Consider the following 25778-nt stretch of genomic DNA (forward strand, 5'->3'; position numbering starts at 1 on the left):
TTCTACTAGCTATACCCCAGCACTGGTGCTAGCTATGCCCCCAGCACTTCCACTACTAGCTATACCCCCAGCACTGGTGCTAGCTATGCCCCCAGCACTTCCACTACTAGCTATACCCCCAGCACTGGTGCTAGCTATGCCCCCAGCACATCCACTACTAGCTATACCCCCAGCACTGGTGCTAGCTATGCCTCCTGCACTTCCACTACTAGCTATACCCGCAGCACTGGTGCTAGCTATGCCCCCAGCACTTCCACTACTAGCTATACCCCCAGCACTGGTGCTAGCTATGCCTCCAGCACTTCCACTACTAGCTATACCCCCAGCACTGGTGCTAGCTATGCCCCCAGCACATCCACTACTAGCTATACCCCCAGCACTGGTGCTAGCTACGCCCCCAGCACTTCCACTACTAGCTATACCCCCAGCACTGGTGCTAGCTACGCCCCCAGCACTTCCACTACTAGCTATACCCCCAGCACTGGTGCTAGCTACGCCCCCAGCACTTCCACTACTAGCTATACCCCCAGCACTGGTGCTAGCTACGCCCCCAGCACATCCACTACTAGCTATAACCCCCAGCACTGGTGCTAGCTATGCCCCCAGCACTTCCACTACTAGCTATACCCCCAGCACTGGTGCTAGCTACGCCCCCAGCACATCCACTACTAGCTATACCCCCAGCACTGGTGCTAGCTACGCCCCCAGCACATCCACTACTAGCTATACCCCCAGCACTGGTGCTAGCTATGCCCCCAGCACTTCCACTACTAGCTATACCCCCAGCACTGGTGCTAGCTATGCCTCCAGCACATCCACTACTAGCTATACCCCCAGCACTGGTGCTAGCTACGCCCCCAGCACTTCCACTACTAGCTATACCCCCAGCACTGGTGCTAGCTACGCCCCCAGCACATCCATTACTAGCTATACCCCCAGCACTGGTGCTAGCTACGCCCCCAGCACTTCCACTACTAGCTATACCCCCAGCACTGGTGCTAGCTATGCCCCCAGCACATCCACTACTAGCTATACCCCCAGCACTGGTGCTAGCTACGCCCCCAGCACTTCCACTACTAGCTATACCCCCAGCACTGGTGCTAGCTATGCCCCCAGCACTTCCAGTACTAGCGATACCCCCAGCACTGGTGCTAGCTATGCCCCCAGCACTTCCACTACTAGCTATACCCCCCGCACTGGTGCTAGCTATACCCCCAGCACTTCCAGTACTAGCGATACCCCCAGCACTGGTGCTAGCTACGCCCCCAGCACTTCCACTACTAGCTATACCCCCAGCACTGGTGCTAGCTACGCCCCCAGCACTTCCACTACTAGCTATACCCCCAGCACTGGTGCTAGCTACGCCCCCAGCACTTCCACTACTAGCTATACCCCCAGCACTGGTGCTAGCTACGCCCCCAGCACTTCCACTACTAGCTATACCCCCAGCACTGGTGCTAGCTACGCCCCCAGCACTTCCACTACTAGCTATACCCCCCGCACTGGTGCTAGCTACGCCCCCAGCACTTCCACTACTAGCTATACCCCCAGCACTGGTGCTAGCTACGCCCCCAGCACTTCCACTACTAGCTATACCCCCAGGACTGGTGCTAGCTACGCCCCCAGCACTTCCACTACTAGCTATACCCCCAGCACTGGTGCTAGCTACGCCCCCAGCACTTCCACTACTAGCTATACCCCCAGCACTGGTGCTAGCTATGCCCCCAGCACTTCCACTACTAGCTATACCCCCAGCACTGGTGCTAGCTACGCCCCCAGCACTTCCACTACTAGCTATACCCCCAGCACTGGTGCTAGCTACGCCCCCAGCACTTCCACTACTAGCTATACCCCCAGCACTGGTGCTAGCTACGCCCCCAGCACATCCACTACTAGCTATAACCCCAGCACTTCCACTACTAGCTATGCCCCCAGCACATCCACGACTAGCTATACCCCCCGCACTGGTGCTAGCTACGCCCCCAGCACTTCCACTACTAGCTATACCCCCAGCACTGGTGCTAGCTACGCCCCCAGCACTTCCACTACTAGCTATACCCCCAGCACTGGTGCTAGCTACGCCCCCAGCACTTCCACTACTAGCTATACCCCCAGCACTGGTGCTAGCTACGCCCCCAGCACTTCCACTACTAGCTATACCCCCAGCAATGGTGCTAGCTACGCCCCCAGCACTTCCACTACTAGCTATACCCCCAGCATTGGTGCTAGCTACGCCCCCAGCACTTCCACTACTAGCTATACCCCCAGCACTGGTGCTAGCTATGCCCCCAGCACCTCCACTACTAGCTATACCCCCAGCACTGGTGCTAGCTACGCCCCCAGCACATCCACTACTAGCTATACCCCCAGCACTGGTGCTAGCTACGCCCCCAGCACTTCCACTACTAGCTATACCCCCAGCACTGGTGCTAGCTATGCCCCCAGCACCTCCACTACTAGCTATACCCCCAGCACTGGTGCTAGCTATGCCCCCAGCACTTCCACTACTAGCTATACCCCCAGCACTGGTGCTAGCTACGCCCCCAGCACTTCCACTACTAGCTATACCCCCAGCACTGGTGCTAGCTATGCCCCCAGCACATCCACTACTAGCTATACCCCCAGGACTGGTGCTAGCTACGCCCCCAGCACTTCCACTACTAGCTATGCCCCCAGCACTGGTGCTAGCTACGCCCCCAGCACTTCCACTACTAGCTATACCCCCCGCACTGGTGCTAGCTACGCCCCCAGCACTTCCACTACTAGCTATACCCCCAGCACTGGTGCTAGCTACGCCCCCAGCACATCCACTACTAGCTATACCCCCAGCACTGGTGCTAGCTACGCCCCCAGCACATCCACTACTAGCTATATGCCCAGCACTGGTGCTAGCTACGCCCCCAGCACTTCCACTACTAGCTATACCCCCCGCACTGGTGCTAGCTATGCCCCCAGCACTTCCACTACTAGCTATACCCCCCGCACTGGTGCTAGCTACGCCCCCAGCACTTCCACTACTAGCTATACCCCCAGCACTGGTGCTAGCTACGCCCCCAGCACTTCCACTACTAGCTATACCCCCCGCACTGGTGCTAGCTACGCCCCCAGCACTTCCACTACTAGCTATACCCCCAGCACTGGTGCTAGCTACGCCCCCAGCACATCCACTACTAGCTATACCCCCAGCACTGGTGCTAGCTACGCCCCCAGCACATCCACTACTAGCTATACCCCCAGCACTGGTGCTATCTATGCCCCCAGCACTTCCACTACTAGCTATACCCCCAGCACTGGTGCTAGCTATGCCCCCAGCACATCCACTACTAGCTATACCCCCAGCACTGGTGCTAGCTATGCCCCCAGCACTTCCACTACTAGCTATACCCCCCGCACTGGTGCTAGCTATGCCCCCAGCACTTCCACTACTAGCTATACCCCCAGCACTGGTGCTAGCTACGCCCCCAGCACTTCCACTACTAGCTATACCCCCAGCACTGGTGCTAGCTACGCCCCCAGCACTTCCACTACTAGCTATACCCCCAGCACTGGTGCTAGCTATGCCCCCAGCACATCCACTACTAGCTATACCCCAGCACTGGTGCTAGCTACGCCCCCAGCACATCCACTACTAGCTATACCCCCAGCACTGGTGCTAGCTACGCCCCCAGCAATTCCACTACTAGCTATACCCCCAGCACATCCACTACTAGCTATACCCCCAGCACTTCCACTACTAGCTATGCCCCCAGCACATCCACTACTAGCTATACCCCCAGCACTGGTGCTAGCTACGCCCCCAGCACATCCACTACTAGCTATACCCCCTGCACTGGTGCTAGCTACGCCCCCAGCACTTCCACTACTAGCTATACCCCCCGCACTGGTGCTAGCTACGCCTCCAGCACTTCCACTACTAGCTATACCCCCCGCACTGGTGCTAGCTATGCCCCCAGCACATCCACTACTAGCTATACCCCCAGCACTGGTGCTAGCTATGCCCCCAGCACTTCCACTACTAGCTATACCCCCAGCACTGGTGCTAGCTATGCCCCCAGCACATCCACTACTAGCTATACCCCCAGCACTGGTGCTAGCTACGCCTCCAGCACTTCCACTACTAGCTATACCCCCCGCACTGGTGCTAGCTATGCCCCCAGCACATCCACTACTAGCTATACCCCCAGCACTGGTGCTAGCTATGCCCCCAGCACTTCCACTACTAGCTATACCCCCAGCACTGGTGCTAGCTATGCCCCCAGCACTTCCAGTACTAGCTATACCCCCCGCACTGGTGCTAGCTATGCCCCCAGCACTTCCACTACTAGCTATACCCCCAGCACTGGTGCTAGCTATGCCCCCAGCTCTTCCAGTACTAGCTATACCCCCAGCACTGGTGCTAGCTATGCCCCCAGCACTTCCACTACTAGCTATACCCCCAGCACTGGTGCTAGCTATGCCCCCAGCTCTTCCAGTACTAGCTATACCCCCAGCACTGGTGCTAGCTATGCCCCCAGCACTTCCACTACTAGCTATACCCCCAGCACTGGTGCTAGCTATGCCCCCAGCTCTTCCAGTACTAGCTATACCCCCAGCACTGGTGCTAGCTATGCCCCAAGCACTTCCACTACTAGCTATACCCCCAGCACTGGTGCTAGCTATGCCCCCAGCTCTTCCAGTACTAGCTATACCCCCAGCACTGGTGCTAGCTATGCCCCCAGCTCTTCCAGTACTAGCTATACCCCCAGCACTGGTGCTAGCTACGCCCCCAGCACTTCCACTACTAGCTATACCCCCAGCACTGGTGCTAGCTACGCCCCCAGCACATCCACTACTAGCTATACCCCCAGCACTGGTGCTAGCTATGCCCCCAGCACTTCCACTACTAGCTATACCCCCAGCACTGGTGCTAGCTACGCCCCCAGCACATCCACTACTAGCTATACCCCCAGCACTGGTGCTAGCTACGCCCCCAGCACTTCCACTACTAGCTATACCCCCAGCACTGGTGCTAGCTACGCCCCCAGCACATCCACTACTAGCTATACCCCCAGCACTGGTGCTAGCTACGCCCCCAGCACTTCCACTACTAGCTATACCCCCAGCACTGGTGCTAGCTACGCCCCCAGCACTTCCACTACTAGCTATACCCCCAGCACTGGTGCTAGCTACGCCCCCAGCACTTCCACTACTAGCTATACCCCCAGCACTGGTGCTAGCTACGCCCCCAGCACATCCACTACTAGCTATACCCCCAGCACTGGTGCTAGCTACGCCCCCAGCACTTCCACTACTAGCTATACCCCCAGCACTGGTGCTAGCTACGCCTCCAGCACTTCCACTACTAGCTATACCCCCCGCACTGGTGCTAGCTATACCCCCAGCACTGGTGCTAGCTACGCCCCCAGCACATCCACTACTAGCTATACCCCCCGCACTGGTGCTAGCTATACCCCCAGCACTGGTGCTAGCTACGCCCCCAGCACATCCACTACTAGCTATACCCCCCGCACTGGTGCTAGCTACGCCCCCAGCACTTCCACTACTAGCTATACCCCCAGCACTGGTGCTAGCTACGCCCCCAGCACATCCACTACTAGCTATACCCCCAGCACTTCCACTACTAGCTATGCCCCCAGCACATCCACTACTAGCTATACCCCCCGCACTGGTGCTAGCTACGCCCCCAGCACTTCCACTACTAGCTATACCCCCAGCACATCCACTACTAGCTATACCCCCAGCACTGGTGCTAGCTATGCCCCCAGCACATCCACTACTAGCTATACCCCCAGCACTGGTGCTAGCTATGCCCCCAGCACTTCCACTACTAGCTATACCCCCAGCACTGGTGCTAGCTACGCCCCCAGCACTTCCACTACTAGCTATGCCCCCAGCACTTCCACTACTAGCTATACCCCCAGCACTGGTGCTAGCTACGCCCCCAGCACATCCACTACTAGCTATACCCCCAGCACTGGTGCTAGCTACGCCCCCAGCACATCCACTACTAGCTATACCCCCAGCACTGGTGCTAGCTATGCCCCCAGCACTTCCACTACTAGCTATACCCCCAGCACTGGTGCTAGCTATGCCCCCAGCACTTCCACTACTAGCTATACCCCCAGCACTGGTGCTAGCTATACCCCCAGCACATCTACTACTAGCTATACCCCCAGCACTGGTGCTAGCTATGCCCCCAGCACTTCCACTACTAGCTATACCCCCAGCACTGGTGCTAGCTATGCCCCCAGCACTTCCACTACTAGCTATACCCCCAGCACTGGTGCTAGCTATGCCCCCAGCACATCCACTACTAGCTATACCCCCAGCACTGGTGCTAGCTATGCCCCCAGCACTTCCACTACTAGCTATACCCCCAGCACTGGTGCTAGCTACGCCCCCAGCACATCCACTACTAGCTATACCCCCCGCACTGGTGCTAGCTATGCCCCCAGCACTTCCACTACTAGCTATACCCCCAGCACTGGTGCTAGCTACGCCCCCAGCACATCCACTACTAGCTATACCCCCAGCACTGGTGCTAGCTACGCCCCCAGCACTTCCACTACTAGCTATACCCCCAGCACATCCACTACTAGCTATACCCCCAGCACTTCCACTACTAGCTATGCCCCCAGCACTTCCACTACTAGCTATACCCCCAGCACTGGTGCTAGCTACGCCCCCAGCACTTCCACTACTAGCTATACCCCCAGCACTGGTGCTAGCTACACCCCCAGCACTTCCACTACTAGCTATGCCCCCAGCACTTCCACTACTAGCTATACCCCCAGCACTGGTGCTAGCTACGCCCCCAGCACATCCACTACTAGCTATACCCCCAGCACTGGTGCTAGCTACGCCCCCAGCACTTCCACTACTAGCTATACCCCCAGCACTGGTGCTAGCTACGCCCCCAGCACTTCCACTACTAGCTATACCCCCAGCACTGGTGCTAGCTATGCCCCCAGCACTTCCACTACTAGCTATACCCCCAGCACTGGTGCTAGCTATGCCCCCAGCACTTCTACTAGCTATACCCCAGCACTGGTGCTAGCTATGCCCCCAGCACTTCCACTACTAGCTATACCCCCAGCACTGGTGCTAGCTATGCCCCCAGCACTTCCACTACTAGCTATACCCCCAGCACTGGTGCTAGCTATGCCCCCAGCACTTCTACTAGCTATACCCCAGCACTGGTGCTAGCTATGCCCCCAGCACTTCCACTACTAGCTATACCCCCAGCACTGGTGCTAGCTACGCCCCCAGCACATCCACTACTAGCTATACCCCCAGCACTGGTGCTAGCTATGCCTCCTGCACTTCCACTACTAGCTATACCCGCAGCACTGGTGCTAGCTATGCCCCCAGCACTTCCACTACTAGCTATACCCCCAGCACTGGTGCTAGCTATGCCTCCAGCACTTCCACTACTAGCTATACCCCCAGCACTGGTGCTAGCTATGCCCCCAGCACATCCACTACTAGCTATACCCCCAGCACTGGTGCTAGCTACGCCCCCAGCACTTCCACTACTAGCTATACCCCCAGCACTGGTGCTAGCTACGCCCCCAGCACTTCCACTACTAGCTATACCCCCAGCACTGGTGCTAGCTACGCCCCCAGCACTTCCACTACTAGCTATACCCCCAGCACTGGTGCTAGCTACGCCCCCAGCACATCCACTACTAGCTATAACCCCAGCACTGGTGCTAGCTATGCCCCCAGCACTTCCACTACTAGCTATACCCCCAGCACTGGTGCTAGCTACGCCCCCAGCACATCCACTACTAGCTATACCCCCAGCACTTCCACTACTAGCTATACCCCCCGCACTGGTGCTAGCTATGCCCCCAGCACATCCACTACTAGCTATACCCCCCGCACTGGTGCTAGCTACGCCCCCAGCACTTCCACTACTAGCTATACCCCCAGCACTGGTGCTAGCTACGCCCCCAGCACTTCCACTACTAGCTATACCCCCAGCACTGGTGCTAGCTACGCCCCCAGCACATCCACTACTAGCTATACCCCCAGCACTGGTGCTAGCTACGCCCCCAGCACTTCCACTACTAGCTATACCCCCCGCACTGGTGCTAGCTATGCCCCCAGCACATCCACTACTAGCTATACCCCCAGCACTGGTGCTAGCTATGCCCCCAGCACTTCCACTACTAGCTATACCCCCAGCACTGGTGCTAGCTACGCCACCAGCACTTCCACTACTAGCTATACCCCCAGCACTGGTGCTAGCTATGCCCCCAGCACTTCCACTACTAGCTATACCCCCAGCACTGGTGCTAGCTATGCCCCCAGCACTTCCACTACTAGCTATACCCCCAGCACTGGTGCTAGCTACGCCCCCAGCATTTCCACTACTAGCTATACCCCAGCACTGGTGCTAGCTACGCCCCCAGCACTTCCACTACTAGCTATACCCCCAGCACTGGTGCTAGCTACGCCCCCAGCACTTCCACTACTAGCTATACCCCCAGCACTGGTGCTAGCTATGCCCCCAGCACTTCCACTACTAGCTATACCCCCCGCACTGGTGCTAGCTACGCCCCCAGCACTTCCACTACTAGCTATACCCCCAGCACTGGTGCTAGCTATGCCCCCAGCACTTCCACTACTAGCTATACCCCCAGCACTGGTGCTAGCTATGCCCCCAGCTCTTCCAGTACTAGCTATACCCCCAGCACTGGTGCTAGCTATGCCCCCAGCTCTTCCAGTACTAGCTATACCCCCAGCACTGGTGCTAGCTACGCCCCCAGCACTTCCACTACTAGCTATACCCCCAGCACTGGTGCTAGCTATGCCCCCAGCTCTTCCAGTACTAGCTATACCCCCAGCACTGGTGCTAGCTATGCCCCCAGCTCTTCCAGTACTAGCTATACCCCCAGCACTGGTGCTAGCTACGCCCCCAGCACTTCCACTACTAGCTATACCCCCCGCACTGGTGCTAGCTATGCCCCCAGCACATCCACTACTAGCTATACCCCCAGCACTGGTGCTAGCTATGCCCCCAGCACTTCCACTACTAGCTATACCCCCCGCACTGGTGCTAGCTATGCCCCCAGCACATCCACTACTAGCTATACCCCCCGCACTGGTGCTAGCTACGCCCCCAGCACTTCCACTACTAGCTATACCCCCAGCACTGGTGCTAGCTACGCCCCCAGCACTTCCACTACTAGCTATACCCCCAGCACTGGTGCTAGCTACGCCCCCAGCACATCCACTACTAGCTATACCCCCAGCACTGGTGCTAGCTACGCCCCCAGCACTTCCACTACTAGCTATACCCCCCGCACTGGTGCTAGCTATGCCCCCAGCACATCCACTACTAGCTATACCCCCAGCACTGGTGCTAGCTATGCCCCCAGCACTTCCACTACTAGCTATACCCCCAGCACTGGTGCTAGCTACGCCACCAGCACTTCCACTACTAGCTATACCCCCAGCACTGGTGCTAGCTATGCCCCCAGCACTTCCACTACTAGCTATACCCCCAGCACTGGTGCTAGCTATGCCCCCAGCACTTCCACTACTAGTTATACCCCCAGCACTGGTGCTAGCTATGCCCCCAGCACATCCACTACTAGCTATACCCCCAGCACTGGTGCTAGCTACGCCCCCAGCACTTCCAATACTATCTATACCCCCAGCACTGGTGCTAGCTACGCCCCCAGCACATCCACTACTAGCTATACCCCCAGCACTGGTGCTAGCTACGCCTCCAGCACTTCCACTACTAGCTATACCCCCAGCACTGGTGCTAGCTACGCCCCCAGCACTTCCACTACTAGCTATACCCCCCCGCACTGGTGCTAGCTACGCCCCCAGCACTTCCACTACTAGCTATACCCCAGCACTGGTGCTAGCTACGCCCCCAGCACATCCACTACTAGCTATACCCCCAGCACTGGTGCTAGCTACGCCCCCAGCACTTCCACTACTAGCTATACCCCCCGCACTGGTGCTAGCTATGCCCCCAGCACATCCACTACTAGCTATACCCCCAGCACTGGTGCTAGCTATGCCCCCAGCACTTCCACTACTAGCTATACCCCCAGCACTGGTGCTAGCTACGCCACCAGCACTTCCACTACTAGCTATACCCCCAGCACTGGTGCTAGCTATGCCCCCAGCACTTCCACTACTAGCTATACCCCCAGCACTGGTGCTAGCTATGCCCCCAGCACTTCCACTACTAGTTATACCCCCAGCACTGGTGCTAGCTATGCCCCCAGCACATCCACTACTAGCTATACCCTCAGCACTGGTGCTAGCTACGCCCCCAGCACTTCCAATACTATCTATACCCCCAGCACTGGTGCTAGCTATGCCTCCTGCACTTCCACTACTAGCTATACCCCCAGCACTGGTGCTAGCTACGCCTCCAGCACTTCCACTACTAGCTATACCCCCCGCACTGGTGCTAGCTATGCCCCCAGCACATCCACTACTAGCTATACCCCCAGCACTGGTGCTAGCTATGCCCCCAGCACTTCCACTACTAGCTATACCCCCCCGCACTGGTGCTAGCTATGCCCCCAGCACATCCACTACTAGCTATACCCCCAGCACTGGTGCTAGCTATGCCCCCAGCACTTCCACTACTAGCTATACCCCCAGCACTGGTGCTAGCTATACCCCCAGCACATCTACTACTAGCTATACCCCCAGCACTGGTGCTAGCTACGCCACCAGCACTTCCACTACTAGCTATACCCCCAGCACTGGTGCTAGCTATGCCCCCAGCACATCCACTACTAGCTATACCCCCAGCACTGGTGCTAGCTACGCCCCCAGCACTTCCAATACTATCTATACCCCCAGCACTGGTGCTAGCTATGCCTCCTGCACTTCCACTACTAGCTATACCCCCAGCACTGGTGCTAGCTACGCCTCCAGCACTTCCACTACTAGCTATACCCCCCGCACTGGTGCTAGCTATGCCCCCAGCACATCCACTACTAGCTATACCCCCAGCACTGGTGCTAGCTACGCCCCCAGCACATCCACTACTAGCTATACCCCCAGCACTGGTGCTAGCTATGCCTCCAGCACATCCACTACTAGCTATACCCCCAGCACTGGTGCTAGCTACGCCTCCAGCACTTCCACTACTAGCTATACCCCCAGCACTGGTGCTAGCTATGCCCCCAGCACTTCCACTACTAGCTATACCCCCAGCACTGGTGCTAGCTACGCCCCCAGCACATCCACTACTAGCTATACCCCCAGCACTGGTGCTAGCTACGCCCCCAGCACTTCCACTACTAGCTATACCCCCAGCACTGGTGCTAGCTACGCCCCCAGCACATCCACTACTAGCTATACCCCCAGCACTGGTGCTAGCTATGCCTCCAGCACATCCACTACTAGCTATACCCCCAGCACTGGTGCTAGCTACGCCTCCAGCACTTCCACTACTAGCTATACCCCCAGCACTGGTGCTAGCTATGCCCCCAGCACTTCCACTACTAGCTATACCCCCAGCACTGGTGCTAGCTACGCCCCCAGCACTTCCACTACTAGCTATACCCCCAGCACTGGTGCTAGCTATGCCCCCAGCACTTCCACTACTAGCTATACCCCCAGCACTGGTGCTAGCTACGCCCCCAGCACTTCCACTACTAGCTATACCCCCAGCACTGGTGCTAGCTATGCCCCCAGCACTTCCACTACTAGCTATACCCCCAGCACTGGTGCTAGCTATGCCCCCAGCACTTCCACTACTAGCTATACCCCCAGGACTGGTGCTAGCTACGCCCCCAGCACATCCACTACTAGCTATACCCCCAGCACTGGTGCTAGCTATGCCCCCAGCACATCCACTACTAGCTATACCCCCAGCACTGGTGCTAGCTATGCCCCAAGCACATCCACTACTAGCTATACCCCCAGCACTGGTGCTAGCTACGCCCCCAGCACATCCACTACTAGCTATACCCCCAGCACTGGTGCTAGCTATACCCCCAGCACTTCCACTACTAGCTATACCCCCAGCACTGGTGCTAGCTATGCCCCCAGCACATCCACTACTAGCTATACCCCCAGCACTGGTGCTAGCTACGCCCCCAGCACTTCCACTACTAGCTATACCCCCAGCACTGGTGCTAGCTACGCCCCCAGCACATCCACTACTAGCTATACCCCCAGCACTGGTGCTAGCTACGCCCCCAGCACTTCCACTACTAGCTATACCCCCAGCACTGGTGCTAGCTATGCCCCCAGCACTTCCACTACTAGCTATACCCCCAGCACTGGTGCTAGCTACGCCCCCAGCACTTCCACTACTAGCTATACCCCCAGCACTGGTGCTAGCTATGCCCCCAGCACTTCCACTACTAGCTATACCCCCAGCACTGGTGCTAGCTATGCCCCCAGCACTTCCACTACTAGCTATACCCCCAGGACTGGTGCTAGCTACGCCCCCAGCACATCCACTACTAGCTATACCCCCAGCACTGGTGCTAGCTATGCCCCCAGCACATCCACTACTAGCTATACCCCCAGCACTGGTGCTAGCTACGCCCCCAGCACTTCCACTACTAGCTATACCCCCAGCACTGGTGCTAGCTATGCCCCCAGCACTTCCACTACTAGCTATACCCCCAGGACTGGTGCTAGCTACGCCCCCAGCACATCCACTACTAGCTATACCCCCAGCACTGGTGCTAGCTATGCCCCCAGCACATCCACTACTAGCTATACCCCCAGCACTGGTGCTAGCTACGCCCCCAGCACTTCCACTACTAGCTATACCCCCAGCACTGGTGCTAGCTACGCCCCCAGCACATCCACTACTAGCTATACCCCCAGCACTGGTGCTAGCTATACCCCCAGCACTTCCACTACTAGCTATACCCCCAGCACTGGTGCTAGCTATGCCCCCAGCACATCCACTACTAGCTATACCCCCAGCACTGGTGCTAGCTACGCCCCCAGCACTTCCACTACTAGCTATACCCCCAGCACTGGTGCTAGCTACGCCCCCAGCACTTCCACTACTAGCTATACCCCCAGCACTGGTGCTAGCTATGCCCCCAGCACTTCCACTACTAGCTATACCCCCAGCACTGGTGCTAGCTACGCCCCCAGCACATCCACTACTAGCTATACCCCCAGCACTGGTGCTAGCTACGCCCCCAGCACTTCCACTACTAGCTATACCCCCAGCACTGGTGCTAGCTATGCCCCCAGCACTTCCACTACTAGCTATACCCCCAGCACTGGTGCTAGCTACGCCCCCAGCACTTCCACTACTAGCTATACCCCCAGCACTGGTGCTAGCTATGCCCCCAGCACTTCCACTACTAGCTATACCCCCAGCACTGGTGCTAGCTATGCCCCCAGCACTTCCACTACTAGCTATACCCCCAGGACTGGTGCTAGCTACGCCCCCAGCACATCCACTACTAGCTATACCCCCAGCACTGGTGCTAGCTATGCCCCCAGCACATCCACTACTAGCTATACCCCCAGCACTGGTGCTAGCTATGCCCCCAGCACATCCACTACTAGCTATACCCCCAGCACTGGTGCTAGCTACGCCCCCAGCACATCCACTACTAGCTATACCCCCAGCACTGGTGCTAGCTATACCCCCAGCACTTCCACTACTAGCTATACCCCCAGCACTGGTGCTAGCTATGCCCCCAGCTCTTCCAGTACTAGCTATACCCCCAGCACTGGTGCTAGCTATGCCCCCAGCACTTCCACTACTAGCTATACCCCCCCGCACTGGTGCTAGCTACGCCTCCAGCACTTCCACTACTAGCTATGGAATCGGTACATCTGTCAGAATGAACTTAGGTCTACAGTCATTAGGTCGACCCCATTAGGTCGACTGGCAGGAAGGTCGACCTGATTTAAGGTCGACATGGGCCAAGGTCAACATGACTTAAGGTCGAATTTGCATAAAGGTCGACATGAGGAAGGTCGACTGGTCATAATGTCGACATGGGTTTTCCACTGTTTTTTTGGCCGAATGTCGACAGAGTCAACATGGACACAGTTGGCAATGAGAATCGGACCCTCGCATCGCTCGCTTCGCTCGCAATGCATCGGGCACGGTGGCTCGCTTCGCTCGCCACAGCTTTAATAACCTCCTCCACGCCCTAGTGGATGGTAGGGCATGAAATACCGCCTGTCGGCACATGTCAGCTCAAAAAACAGTGAAAAACCTCATGTCGACCTTATGACCAGTCGACCTTCCTCATGTCGACCTTTATGCAAATTCGACCTTAAGTCATGTCAACCTTGGCCCATGTCGACCTTAAGTCAGGTCAACCTTCCTGCCAGTCGACCTAGTGGGGTCGACCTAATAACTGTAGACCTAAGTTCATTCTAATAGATGACCGCTTCCCGTTCAGGACGCAGTCAACCTGGGTCTGCACTACATTCTGCAGCACCTGGATATGCCTGGTACCTATGCAAGGGTCCTGTTTGTCGACTTCAGCTCGGCTTTCAACACAATCGTGTTCTTGGATTGTGGACTTTCTGAAAACAAGTTGTGAAAGCGGGGAAATTCACCTCCCAAGTGCGGTCCATCAGCACAGAAGCCCCCCAGAGCTGTGTACTCTCACCCCTACTCTTCTCCCTGTACACCAACGACTGCACCTCAGAGGTGCATATAATAAATAATCAAAGTCGCAGAGGACACTACCGTCATTGGCCTTATCAAGGATGGGGACGAATCGGCCTACAGACAAGAAGTGGACCGATTGTCCCAGTGGTGCAGCAGCAACCATCTAGAGCTTAACCCACTCAAAACCATTGAGATGGTAGTGGACTTTAGGAAGAAGTCTGTTAGTGTTCCTCCGCTAACAATTGCTGACAGTGTGATGTCGCTAGTGGAATCCTTCAAGTTCCTAGAAACCACAATCTCCCGGGACCTTAAATGGGGGCCCAACATTGATACTAATGTTGGGAGAGCGCAGCAGAGGCTATTGTTCCTTAGCCAACTGAGGAAGCGATTGTGGTCTGTACTGTGCTCCTCATTACTGGTCTGGTACGGCTCCGCCAGCGAGAGAGACAAATGCAGACTCCAAAAAGTAGTCAGAACTGCAGAGAAGATCATCGGGACAGACCTTCCCTCTGTCCAGGACCTGTATTGTTTAATTAGGTGTGGTACAGGGTTCCGACAGTCGGGATCCCGACTGGCCGGACTCAGACAGCATGACGAGCGCAACAAAGGCCCTTGCGTGGACCCCCACGAGGGAGAATAGCCGGTGCCCGTCGGAAACCCGTGCGTCGGTATTTTAACAGTCGGGATCCCAATGTCGGGTAAATGACTGTTTCCCAACAGTCATTCCGACTGTCGGGACCCCGTCCGGCACCCATTTAATCTGCTGCCATCAGGCAGACACTACAGGGCTATTCCCACCAGAATCCTAAAAAGTTTTTCACCCTCAAGCGGTTCACCTGTTGACATGTGAACTCATGAACACCTCACTGTCTAGTTGCCTCTGCTACCTTGCAGGTCTGTCCAAAGTTCCTGGGCTCCTCCCATGGCTATATATGGCAATCTCTGACAGAACTGGTAACTATAATGCTCAGCAAAGAAGGGCAACCACTAAGGGGCCCATTTAACAAACAATATTTGCAGTTATGTGGGGCTAACTGCAAGTATTAGGTATCCTGGGAAGGTAAAAACAGACGGATCACAGCAGTGATCTCCAATACCAACATGTGATCAATGACAAATGGTGGGGAAAATTAAATTTGTGTCTTACCTATAAAATCTCTTTCCTCGAGGACGTCAGTGGCCACAGGGCTAATGCTGGGTAGTTGGAGTGGTGAGAGACCATTATAGCATGGTAAAACTTCTTCTTCCTCCCCTTCTCTACCCCGCCTCCAGACCAGAAAGCTCAGTTTTTAACAAACCAAGGCAGGAGACGAGAGAGAAGGAAGAGAACGCCATACAGAAACACATTCTGAACTTATGTGAGTTCACTCAACAGAGGAACTATTAACTTTAACATAACTAAAGCAGGCAGGGCAGGGAGGGATCCCTGTGACGTCATCGAAGAAAGAGATTTAACAGGTAAGACATAAATCTCGTTTTATTCTTCGGGACATGTCAGAGGCCACAGGGCTAATGCTGGTACATCCTAAAGCAGCCATTGAAGGGTGAAGATGTGCCTGTGCCGCAGCCCGTACACTGTGGCCAAAAGCAGAGTCCTGGGAGGCAAATGTATCAAATGCGTAAAAGCGCAAAATGGTATTGGCGGACGGCCGAGTTGACGCCTTGCAAAATTGCTCTGCTGTTGCACCACCCCGAACAGCCAAATATACACCCACAGACCTTGTGGAATGATCCTGGACCCCCACAGGAACTGGGAGGAGGCGCCCAAGTAAGCCTGCTTGATGATAGATCTAAGCCAGTGGGCAACTGTCTGCTTAGTAGCAGGCCAACCTCTCTATTGAAATCCGTACAAAGAGAGAGCCCAATTTCCGAAAAGTCAGTGCACCGCACATAGATGCACAAAGCACGGACCACATCCAGGGAAGACTGTTTAGGAGAGGCATGCGGTCACCGAGGGCTCCCTCCAGGATAGGAGGTGCACGGGGACATCGCAAGAACCTTGGGACATTTACTCATAATTGGCAACACCGTATGTCTAAGGAGAATCAGGACTGACCGGCAAAAATAAAATACGGATGGTAACTATATTCATGCGAATAATCTCCATATAAGTGCATTTACCTCTAAGGAACACTAGAAATTACCTCAAATTGAGCTATATATATATATATATATATATATATATATATATATATATATATATATATATATATATATATATATAGTCTGCAGATATGGTCCGGCACTCCTGCTTCTGGCTTTATGTGCTCCGGTGCTAGCAGCGTAGTGATAGGTAGTAGGCGGATTGGGTGTGCTGCAGCACAATAACGGAGGCAGGTCAGCGTAGATACAAGTAAAAAAGTTTACTGTGTGGCAACAAACATCTCTATACCAACGTTTCGGGGTCCCGTGCGCCCCGTTTTCAAGGAAAAGAGAGATAAAGAGAGATGGATTAATAATAGTGCAAAAATTTTTATGTCGATTTTATTATTTGTTATCTGGAGGTAATATTACCTTAAAGAGATTGTCAATTGGCAATTGCTGATCTGACAATCTCTTTAAGGTAATATTACCTCCAGATAACAAATAATAAAATCGACATAAAATTATTAATCCATCCTCCTTCTAACAGATTCTCTATACCTAGAAGGGGCTGAATATGGGACTAACAATTGTCTCACCACATATCTCTTATATATTTAGCCAGATCTGTCACTCAACCCCTGTGGAGAACGTTCCTGTGTAGAACAGTTTCACTTTCATGTGTCTGACGTTCCACCCCCTTGACATCACCTCCCCCCGCCCAGCCAGGGCTACAGTACACGCCCACCATCCACCATTACTCCACAGCCACCATCCACCATTACTCCTGCACATCCCTACCCTCTGCCAGGACCCCCGCGACCCCCCTCCCGCGATTCGCGGGCCCCTCCGCGACCCCCCCCTCCAGCGATTTGCGGGACCCCCGCGACCCCCCCTCCCACGATTTGCGGGAACCCCCGCGACCCCTCCTCCCGCGAATCGCGGGACCCCCGCGACCCCCCCCCCTCCCGCGAATCGCGGGACCCCCGCGACCCCCCCCCCCTCCCGCGATTGGCGGGACCCCCGCGACCACCCCGGTATCCGGACTATTGTTAGACAGCACTTAATCGACACCATTAGTTCGACACCTCAATAGGTCGACATGGTTTTAGGTCGACATGTCATTATGTCGACAGCTCATTAGGTCGACAGCTCATTAGGTCGACATGTTTTTAGGTCGACACTGCCATTAGGTCGACAGTGTCTATGTCGACAGTCAAAAGGTCGACATGGGTTTTTTCACTGTTTATTGAGCCGACATGTGCCGACAGGCGGTATTTCATGCCCTACTATCCACTAGGGCGTGGTGGGAGAATAAAATAGTGTGGCAAGCGCAGCGAGGCACCGTGCCCGAAGCATAGCGAGCGGCTGCGGTACACTTCAAACTGTGTCCATGTCGACTGTGTCGACATTTCGGCCAAAAAAACTGTGAAAAAACCCATGTCGACCTTTTGACTGTCGACATAGACTCTGTCGACCTAATGGCAGTGTCGACCTAAAAACATGTCGACCTAATGAGCTGTCGACCTAATGAGCTGTCGACCTAATGGTATGTCGACCTAAAACCATGTCGACCTATTGAGCTGTCGAACTAATGGTGTCGATGTAATGGCTGTCGATGTAAGTGCTGTCTAATATCCGTCCCAGACCCGACCACCCCCTCCCGCGATTCGCTGGACCTCCGCGACCACCCTCTACCGCGAAACGCGGGACCCCCGCGACCCTCCCGCAAATCGCGGGACCCCAGCGACCCCTCCCTCCCGCGAGCCCCCTCCCGCGATTCGCAGGACCCCTGCATCCTCCCCTCCCGCGATTCGCGGGACCCCTGCGACCCCCCCTCCCGGCATTAAAAGGGCCCCCCGCGACCCCCCCTCCCGCGATTCACGGCACCCCCCCCCTACTGTGATTTGCGACCCCCCTCCCGCAATTCGCGCCGCCCCCTCCCGCGATTCACGGAACCCCCTGTAGCGCCCCCCTCCCGCGATTTGCGGGCCCCCTCGGCACTTCTCGCGATTTGCGACCGCCCCCTAATTCACACATTCGGGGACCCCACCTCTCGCGATTCATGCCCCCCTCACGCAATTCACGGCACCCCCCACACCCCCTTCCTGTGATTCGCAACCCCCCACGACCCCCCCTCCCGCGATTCACGAAACCCCCCGTAGCGCCCCCCTCCCGCGATTTGCGGGCCCCCTCGGCACCTCTCGCGATTTGCGACCGCCCCGTAATTCACACATTCGGGGACCCCCCCTCCCGCGATTCATGCCCCCCTCACGCAATTCACAGCACCCCCCATACCCCCCTTCCTGCGATTCGGAACCCCCCACGACCCCCCCTCCCGCGATTCATGGCCCCTCCCGCGATTCACGGACCCCCGCACCACCCCCCTGCGCCCACCCTCCCTTGATTCACGCCCCCCTCATGCAATTCACGGCAACCCCCCACACCCCCCCTCCTGCGATTCGCAGCCCCCCCATGACCCCCGCCTCCTGCGATTCATGACCCCTCCCGTGATTCACGGACCCCCGCACCACCCCCCCTTGACTCACGGCACCCCACGCGCCCCTCCCGCAATTCACGGACCTCCGCAACCCCCCCTCCCGCAATTCACTAACCCCGACAACCCCCCTCCCGCAATTTGCGGACCCCCCTTCCCACGATTCAAGCCCCCCCGCGCCCCCGATTTGCGGACCCCCGCCCCCTCCCGCTAACCGCGGATCCCCACACACCACCCCCCCTTCCGCAATTTGCAGACCCCCCAGACCCCCTTCCGGCAATTCCACCCCCCAGCGGACCACCGCGGCCCCCGCTCCCGCATTTCACGTACCCCCGTGACAATGGGGGATCCTGTACCACCACAAGCAGGTACCGCCCCTAGGTGGGAAATCCGGCCCTGGCTGCCGCACTGCAGGTTTCCCCACTGCCCTCTGCACCAGCGCCACAACTTTTATCAATGTCTTGCCCACATACCACTATTATACAGCCTCCTGCTCTCATGCACGCTCACTCCCTCCCAGTGGGAGGAGACGCTCACCCACTGCCGGGAGCTGCATACTGTCCCCCACCCTCCTCCAGTTCTAGGGATGCCCATCGACCATCAATGATTTTCAAATAATCGATGGTTTATGGCCGATGTTGAATACTTTTGCCATCAATGTGGGAGGACACTGCCCTGCCTCCTGTTCTCCTGCCCCGTAACTTCCGCCAGTGGAGACCCGCTCACCCTGTGTTGCCCACATTCCCCTATCATGCTTTACCGCCCAGCCTCCTGCTCTCATGCACCCTAACTCCCACCCAGTCGGAGGAGACACTGACTCCTGTATTTCTGTGCTGCCACGCTGGACCCTCACCCACTGTCAGAAGCTGCACAGTGTCCACCACCCTCTTTAGTCCCCCGTATGCCCACACACCCCTATCACTACCCATCACTTCCTGCTCTCCTGAACCGTAACTTCCACCACTGGGTAATCGCTGACGCTGTGTTGCCCACATACCCCTATCATGCCTCATATCCCAGCCTCCTGCTCTCATGCACCCTAACTCCCACCCAGTAGGAGGAGACACTGACTCAGGGCCACCGTCCTGTACTCCTGTGCTGCCACGCTGGACCCTCACCCACTGCCAGAAGCTGCAATACAGGCATCTTTCATACAATTCTAACCATATTTCTCACAATACAAATGTTCACAAATTAAGGGGCGTAGCCCCTTACGCCGGTGTGAAGAGCGCCCGTAGGGCGCGATGAATCACCTAGTGGATATATAATCTCCAAACTCATTTTCATTATCAAATAAAGGTATAGGTTTCCCTAGAAAATTGCTTCCAAACTTGTCTTAAAATATTCTAAATATTTTCTTGTCCTCTAAACGTACTCCTCTCTATCAACAGTTCACTACATACTACTATTTTTTGAATTTCTATTTCTTGATCTTGTAGATTGTGACTTCTTCAATAAATTTGAGTTTTATCATATGATTTGAAAATACTTGATCCATCCTCATTTATTCTTTTTGGTATGTACATACTCTGTGTGATCATTCCTTTGGATATTTTATGTTAATTAACCGTACCACTGTTTAAATTTTAAATTGGACATACAGTTGTATTTACACTCGATATGTTTTTACCGCTTGCAGTGTCTATCTTATAAAAAAAACCCTGATGAAGTCTTTCTAAAGACGAAACGCGTTGGGTTGTCATCGTCTTCAAAAGAATTGAGATACCACACGTTTTTACAATTTTTTAATAAAATGTGTTAAATTTTAGAAAACGTCTTTATTATTTGTATACTTGAAATATTTGTCAACTGCACATAAGGTGGTGGAAACCTCTGGCGCTCTCTATCCATCCCACTATCCATACCTTTTTGTCTCCCACTAACAGGGGGGTCTCTTTAGAGTAGCAGCCTCCTTTGTGGCGCAACTAGAGTCACTCCTGGTTGTGTGTATGTATATATATATATATATATATATATATATATATATATATATATATATATATATGTGTATATATATATATATATATATATATATATATATATATATATATGTGTATATATATATATATATATATATATATATATATATATATATATATATATATATATATATATATATATATATATACACATACATACATACATACATATACACACACACACACACACATTCATACACATATATATATATATATATATATATATATATATATATATACACACACCTACACACACACACATACATACATATAAACACACACACATACACACATTATATATATATATATATATATATATATATATATATATACATACATACATACATACATACATACATACATACATACATACATACACACACATACATACATACAGACCGGCACTCTGTGAACTGCAGTAATAAACCTAGTTGCCTTCCCTCAGCTCAACAGGAAGTGTAGCTGTAAGATTTCAGGTAGCAGGGCGGCACTCCAAGGATTTCAGAAAAGATGACCGGACACAGCCGTGACTGGCAGCAATCAGCAATCGCCAACAGGAATACTGTTTTCCTGGTAAGCCAACAAAGGTCCACTGACCTCAATGGTTCAAATGGGGGGCCTGAAAAGCCCAGAGTACCAGGGAAAGATGCCACAGAGAAACCGGGGAACAAAGGAAGGTTGGATACGGAGAACACCCTGCATGAAAGTGCGGACATCTTGCAATAATGCCAACTTTCTGGGGAACAGGATGGACAGAGCCGAAACTTGTACTTTTAAAGAAGACAAGCGCAATCCAGCCTTTAAACCCTTCTGCAAGAACGACCGTATCCTGGCCAAGCTGTTAGTCCTGGGATTGAAACGGCGATTGCGACACCAGAAGCGATGGTAAGCACCAGCCGAAGAAGGCTTGCGGGCCTTGAACATAGTTGAGATGACCCTTGAGTTAAAGCCTTTCACTCTTAACAAGGAGGTCCCAACAGCCACTCCGTCAAAGCCAGACGCTGCAGGCTCAAATGTAGACATGGACTGTGAGCAGGTCTGTATGTATAGGCAGATAGCTCGGAGGGGCCCCTGATAGTGCCTGCAGATCCAAGAACCAGATCCGTCTGGGCCAATGTGGAGCCACCAGGAGGGGCTGTGTGAGGGGAGCCCACTCCCCCTGCTAACAAATGGCCACCAGGGAAGAAAACCTCATGCGGCGGCGGTAAAATGGCGGGGAACTGGCGCGCGCTGGGTGGCCCCACTGCCCACACACTATATCCCTGGTGGTCTAGCAGGAGTGGGTGGTGTACCAGTTGTCTGCAGGCTAGTTCAGCCTGGCAGTCCTCCACGCCAGGCTGCTACAGCTACTTAATGCATGTGCAGGGAGCACGTTAACTGAGTCGGTGGTCCCCAGAGCCCAGTCGTGGCTGTGGTCTCCCGAGTGCCCGGGGCCAGCTGCGGTCACCCACCAATGAGTGGTGTGCAGCTGCCAGGCCCAGGTGATGGAGCAGCAGCGTGGGAGTCTAATAGACCCCATCAATGCTGCTCTGTTACACAGTCAGTGTAAAAAATAGAATGAAAAAATACAGATTTAAAAATAAGTAAGTCTGCATAATATGCAGCCCCTCTCTGTGGTGCATGTTGGCTGCCAGGTTCATCACGGTGTGGCATATGTATAATGGGCATCACGGTGTGGGGCATATGTATAATGGGCATCACGGTGTGGGGCATATGTATAATGGGCATCACGGTGGGTGGCATATGTATAATGGAGCATCACGGTGTGCGGCATATGTATAATGGACATCATGGTGGGGCATATGTATAATGGGCATCACGGTGTGGGGCATATGTATAATGGGCATCACGGTGTGTGGCATATGTATAATGGAGCATCACGGTGTGCGGCATATGTATAATGGGCATCACGGTGTGGGGCATATGTATAATGGCATCACGGTGTGGGGCATATGTATAATGGGCATCACGGTGTGTGGCATATGTATAATGGGCATCACGAGGTGGGGCATATGTATAATGGACATCACGGTGTGTGGCATATGTATAATGGGCATCACGGTGTGGGGCATATGTATAATGGGCATCACGGTGTGGCATATGTAAAATGGGCATCACTGTGGGCGACATATGTAAAATGGGCATCAAGGTGTGTGGCATATGTATAATGGGCTTCAGGGTGTGTGGCATATGTATAATGGCAAATGTAAACAAAGATTGTGTTCCTCCACCGGTGCGCACAGCTGCCTTCCTTGCTAAGTATATATAGGGTATTCCCTTAACCCTTAAGGTGCCCACAGACGCTACAATTGTACTGTGCTATGCGTTTTTGACTGTACAATGGTTCTATACAATTTTTCTTCCAGCTTGCGATGCGATGTGCACTTGGATGCATGTGATGAACCCATGTTTGTAATGTTAAATTTCAGATGTGCAGCACGTACTTTTTTAGACATACAATATTGGGCTCCCGGGAACATAAACACCATCCAATAATTGTACATAAGATGCAATTTGTGCTTAAAAAGTACAAAACGCATTCGATAATTGATGCGTCTGTGGGCACCTTTACAAAACAACAGTGCAGAACAAGAATTTATACATAGCTTAGTTCAGGCGCTGATTGGTTCAAAATCTGGCAATCCTCCCATCAAATGTGTAGTGATGGTACCATGAAAAGAAAATTTTTCAATATAGTGAAGTACGTTCAACAACACTTTAATACATATAACAACTGGTGGATCCCACTTAGATCTCCAGTGCATACACTACATAAAAATTAACAGACAAAGTTTTCACACAGGGTATTCCCTGACAACAGCAGAATTTGCTAAAATATCCAGGTGTGTATGGGAGGGTAAGATCACAATTACCGGATTGGGGAAGAACTGGTATCAGCAGTTCTTATGCGCATAAGTGAAATTGTCCCGGGGCAAGTCACTCTCAGTGTAATGGACATCACGGTGTGTGGCATATGTATAATGGGCATCACGGTGTGTGGCATATGTATAATGGGCATCACGGTGTGTGGCATATGTACAGATGGGGCAGGTCCCATCCTGGCTGGCGGATCGCCAGAACGTCCGCGCTGGCGACCCGCCAGCAGCCGCGCCAGTGAATACACTGAGACACGCACGCGCAACGGAAACCCTCAGGGAGATGGACAGGGTTAGGGGGGGTTAGGGGGAGATGCGGGCAGGCCGCGGGGACCCCGGGTTACCGCCGGCAAGCCGGCGGGGACCCAGGGGAACGGATGGAAGCGCCGTCGGAAGGGGACGCGCGCGCCTCTCGTGCGCGCGCATCCCCTTCTCACCATCGCCATGGCGCTGGCGGGGGATGGCGGCTGGTGACGCCAGCGCCATCCCCTGCCAAGATGGGACCTGCCCCATCTGTATAATGGCCATCACGGTGTGTGGCATATGTATAATGGGCATCACGGTGTGCGGCATATGCATAATGGGCATCACGGTGTGCGGCATATGATTATTGGGCATCATGGTGTGCGGCATATGTATAATGGCCATCACGGAGTGGGGCATATGTATAATGGGCATCACGGTGTGTGGCATATGTATAATGGGCATCACGGTGTGCGGCATATGCATAATGGGCATCACGGTGTGCGGCATATGATTATTGGGCATCATGGTGTGCGGCATATGTATAATGGGCATCACGGTGTGCGGCATATGTATAATGGCCATCACGGTGTGTGGCATATGTGTGATGGGCATCACAGTGTGGGGCATATGTATAATGGACATCACGGTGTGTGGTATATGTATAATGGAGTATCACAGTATGTGGCATATGTATAATGGGCATCATTTGTGTGGCATATGTATAATGAGCATCGAGGTGTGGGGCATATGTATAATGGGCATCACGGTGTGTGACATATGTATAATGGGCATCATGTGTGTGGCATATGTATAATGAGCATCATGTGTGTGGCATATGTATAATGAGCATAGAGGAGTGGGGCATATGTATAATGGGCATCATGTGTGTGGCATATGTATAATGAGCATAGAGGTGTGGGGCATATGTATAATGGGCATCACGGTATGTGACATATGTATAATGGGCATCATGTGTGTGGCATATGTATAATGGAGCATCACGGTGTGGGGCATAATGTGTAATGGGCATCTTGATGTGTGGCATAATGTGTAATGGGCATCACAGTGTGTTGAGTAATGTGTAATGGGTATCATGATGTGTGGCATAATGTGTAATGGGATTTACAGTGTTTGGTATAACGTGTAATGGGCATTATAGCATGTTGCGTGTGAATTACGGTGTGTCGCATAACATGTAATGGGCATTATGGCATGTGGTATAATATATAATGGGTGTGTGACATGTAACAGGCATAACGGTGTAAATTATTGGCGTGTACTGACCCTGTTATCCATAGTTTTAAAAAATTGTTGAGCCCTGGCATAACTTATAATGGGCATTATGGCCTCTGGTGCGCACTGTCACTGTTGTCCTTTTATGAAAAATTGTTTAGCCCTGGCATAATGTGTAATAGGCACTATGGCATGTGGTATAATATGGATGTTGTGTGCCATAATGTATAATGGGCATAAGTGTGTGGCATAACGTGTAATGGGCA

The 25778-nt window shown here is 53.8% G+C and overlaps 1 protein-coding gene across 8 annotated transcripts in view; it reads right to left on the reverse strand.

Annotated features, from left to right (window-relative positions):
- The window catches only part of PTPRO (protein tyrosine phosphatase receptor type O), a 463930-nt gene that overhangs the window by 28313 nt on the left and 409839 nt on the right, over nt 1–25778 (reverse strand). The window lies entirely within an intron of this gene.

Source organism: Crinia signifera, chromosome 4, assembly GCF_055691185.1.
Source record: "Crinia signifera chromosome 4, ASM5569118v1, whole genome shotgun sequence".
In the NCBI taxonomy this organism is placed as follows: Eukaryota; Metazoa; Chordata; class Amphibia; order Anura; family Myobatrachidae; genus Crinia; species Crinia signifera.